Genomic DNA, 4,103 nt, shown 5'->3' with positions numbered 1-4,103 from the left:
GAGGAGTGAAGATTCCTTTTTTAAATAATATTTTAATTTTTTCAATGTTTTTTTCTTTTTTTGCCAGTAACCACACACTGAATGAGGGAGTGAAGAGTCCGAGATGACTTCAAAGCTTTGAGATTTCAAAGCACAAAGAAGTGTTTATATAAAGGGACCTTCTGGTCCCTTTAAAAATAAGACTGTAGCCCCCAAAAGGTGCTTGAGCCACATAAGAAGAATTATGAAACAGATGAACCAAATTTGTGTAATTAGTTCCTAAACGGACCTTCAATTCCACTGTATTTTTTTTTGTTAGTTTCTAAATCTCTCTTCTATCTCCAGCTCCTTTTCTCCTTCACTTCTCCAACTCTTATGGCTTCAGCTAGTTACTTTCTTTCTAGATGCTGCTCCCTCTTGGAGGTTCAGGCCTTCTTAATCAAAACCTAAGACATCTTCCCTTTTCTGGTTTGTGCTGGGAAAAATACTGATTTGGAGAAAAATTAGGAAGTATGGGAGGGAAAACAATTAGGATGGGGCAAACGTGATCAATTTGACTGTGACTTTATTGATTTTGTAATGATAGTGGGATTTACTATCATATACATTAGTGGTCCCCAACCTTTTTGGCATCAGGGACTGGTTTCACGGAAGGCAATTTTTCCACGAATGGGAAGTGGGGTGGGGCGGGCAGAGCTCAGGCAGTGATGTGAGCGATGGGGAGCGGCTATAAATACGATGAAGCTCACTCACCCACCCGCTGCTCACTTCCTGCTGTGCTTCCTCCCCCACCATTCATACGTTTCAATAGAAGACAATTTTTCCATGGCTGGTGTGTGTGGGGGGGTGTGGAGCAGTGAAGCTGCGAAGCTCTTCTGAGGCCCAGTCCCTAACAGGCCAAGGACCAGTACTAGTACTAGTCCACAGCCCGGGGGTTGGTGACTGCAGATACACATGATTCCTCATAGTTAGAAATATCAGATTGGAAGTTAAGGTAGGAAATAAGGTTGGAATACAGATTTGGTGAAAGTGGTAATTTAGGGCCTCCCAGAGGTACTGAAGAGTGATTCCTTCTCCTTACCCCATAATGTGCATCAGTGGTGAGGAGAGAGGTCTAAGATATACAGCAATCTTTGTGTTAAATCTTATGTCATTAAATCTTTGCAACAACTTTAACTTCTCATTAAATTTTTTCTTATTTGATCAAGAACTTGATTCATATTAAGATATATATGCATATTTATACAAGACTAATTTCTTGTAAGGTCATACACACACAGACCAATCCTTATTTTCATGATGGGCTTGATCCTAAAATTGTCTGATTCTGCTGTCTTTCCTATTGGCATGCACAGTCTTGCTCTCACAAACAACTGTGATCAGTAAAACTGCATATGTGAAAAAGAAGGCCAGCTTCAGGAAATTTGATCTACAACACACAGATCCTCCACTCAGCTAAAAATAAAGCAAATATGTTAGGGAAAGCGTTAAAGAGAAAAAGGCTTGTTATTCTTTGAGAGATATGTTTTGAAACCCTTGGTAACTGTGCCCGGAAAAACAATAGACTCTGGAAAGTAATCTGCCTTTTTATTTTTATATACTAATTATCCACTAAACATACCACATTGTGTTAGAGTCCTTTTTTAAAAAAAAAATCATTTTGTTATATACCATCGAACAGAGCCATAAATACAAATCCCAGAGGATGGCAGAACATTCAATAACTATAAGGCATGGAGGGAAATCAGAAACATAGAAGACTTTTATTCACTCCTTTGCATCACTGGATCATAGAATTGAAAGGAATTTGAAAAAAAAAATTAGTTGAGTCACCTTCATTTTAAAGGAGAAACGGAATCTCAAAGAGATTGTGAGAAGCTTTAGGTCACATGGCTAATATTAACAAATGGTGGAACTCAACCTCAAATCAAGTTCTACTGACTTCCAGTTAAGTGCTCCACACTGCTTATACCAATCATTACATCTTGACTGAATGACTGAATCCAAAATAATTTATTGAGTTCCTACTATGTGCTTACCTGTATGGTTATGTGTTGAAGAGGGAGCTAAAGTTTAAACAAAGGTTTCTAAATTTTAAGAGATTGACCCTGTTGCTATAGGCTTTAAAATTTATGTAAAGTTAGCACACAGTTGTTAGAAGCAGTTAATAAGGAGTATTAGAATTACCATATAATCAAGTGTTCAATGGCAGCAGAGTGTTAACTAACAAAGAAAAAAGGATAGGTCAGAAGAATTGGATAGAGCAGGAATACGGAAGAATCTACTGTCTGCTCCAAAGCTACTAGACACAGCTCTGAGGAACCATTCTTTGATAAGGCTGTGTGTAGCCACCAATATACCAAGAATTAAAAGATATTCTGTATTCACATTCCTCACAGGGACATACAGAAAAGTTGATGAGAGTTAAAATTTGCTAAGGAATTTTAAATCCCCTTCAAAAAATTAGTTATATTTACCCTTAATGTATAATTACTAAAATTCCTGCCAAAACATTAAAACCTAGTTTCCTCAATTCTAAGATCTTAGATTTTGATAACATATGATAAATATTATAGTTTCCTTTTTACAGCAAATAGCACATAACTTCAGAAAAAAATATGGAGAAGCTTTGAGAACTCCTCATCCAGGTGGAAGCATTTAGTTCCCAAATTGCTTTAAATTACTAGTTACCAGAAAGAGACTAAGATGAAAATGTATACTTAGCAAATGATTTGAGGTAACCAAATAAGAAAAATAAAAAATGGGCAAGTAGTGTTACTGTTTGGTTCTACTCATTTAAAATAAAATGATTATACTGTAACAGAGGTAAAGGTCTGAAAAAGGGCAAAATGTATCATGAATTGTCTCTTTAAAACCCCCATCCTTTTTGGGAATTAAAACCTGCATTCCGTGCTCGCTTTGGCAGCACATATACTAAAATTGGAACGATACAGAGAAGATTAGCATGGCCCCTGCGCAAGGATGACACGCAAATTAGTGAAGCGTTCCATATTTTTGAGAGAGTTGGAACCCATTATATTAAGTGAAGTATCCCAAGAATGGAAAAACAAGCATCACATGTACTCACCAGAAAATTGGTTTTCCTGATCATCACCTAAATACAAATCTGGGAACGACACCAATTGGATATCAGACTGAGGTGGGGGTAGGGGAAGGGATGGGGATATGCCTACACAATGAGTGCATTGCGCACCGTTTGGGGAATGGTAACACTTGAAGGTGCTGACTCTGGAAGGGGGGTGGGGAAGGGAGGGATATATACCTCATGATGGGTGCAATGCGCACGACCTGGGGAATAGACACGCCTGGAGCTCTGACTTGGGGGGAAAGGCGGTACAGGAGCAACATATGTAACCTGCAATTCTGTATCCCCCATAACAAGATAAAATAAAAAAAAATACAAAAAAAAAAAAAAACCTGCATTCCTGCCCAAGACCAGTAAACAAAAGGGAGGGGAAATGTTCTTTGTTCTTTGTTTTCTAGTATGTTAAATCACAGGAGATGGCTCCACAAAATTGTCTGGACAAAGGTCATCCTCACCAGAGATAAGGTCTACCAAAACCACCAACTATAGTTGAACAATAGCCCAAAGCCATGACATGTGACACTGGTCACATAGACACAAGCCCAATCTCTGAAACCCCCCCCCCTTTAAAAAGCCCTGTATTCTCAAAGGGATACAAGTAGACCTATCATTTGATCCAGCAATCCCATTATTGGGCATCTACCCAAAAGAACAAAGGACATTTTATAGCAATGATATCTGCACTAGAATGTTTATAGCAGCACAATTCACAATTGCAAAGATGTGGAAACAACTCAGGTGCTCATCAATACATGAGTGGATTAATAAAATGTGGTATATGTATACCATGGAGTTCTACTCAGCCACAAAAAACAATGGTGATATAGCACCTCTTGTATTATCCTGGATAAAGCTGGAGCCCATTCTTCAAAGCAAAGTATCTCAAGAATGGGAAAGCAAGCACCACACGTACTCACCATCAAATTGGTATTAACCAATCAACACTTAAGTGCATATATAGTAGTAACATTCATCGGGTGTCTGGCAGATGGGAGTGGGGAGGAGGGGATGGGTAAAC

General features: G+C 38.4%; 1 non-coding gene across 1 annotated transcript; it reads left to right on the top strand.

Moving 5' to 3' along the window:
• Window positions 1–2,889: 2,889 nt before the first annotated feature.
• On the top strand, window positions 2,890–2,996 carry LOC138379223 (U6 spliceosomal RNA). Its single transcript, XR_011232007.1, has one exon. It is a non-coding gene; the product is annotated as a U6 spliceosomal RNA (small nuclear RNA).
• Window positions 2,997–4,103: the final 1,107 nt, after the last annotated feature.

The sequence above is a fragment of the Eulemur rufifrons genome, chromosome 30, assembly GCF_041146395.1.
Source record: "Eulemur rufifrons isolate Redbay chromosome 30, OSU_ERuf_1, whole genome shotgun sequence".
Classification (NCBI taxonomy): Eukaryota; Metazoa; Chordata; class Mammalia; order Primates; family Lemuridae; genus Eulemur; species Eulemur rufifrons.
The sequence above is the reverse complement of the archived record's forward strand: the minus strand, read 5'-3'. Positions and strand labels throughout refer to the sequence as shown.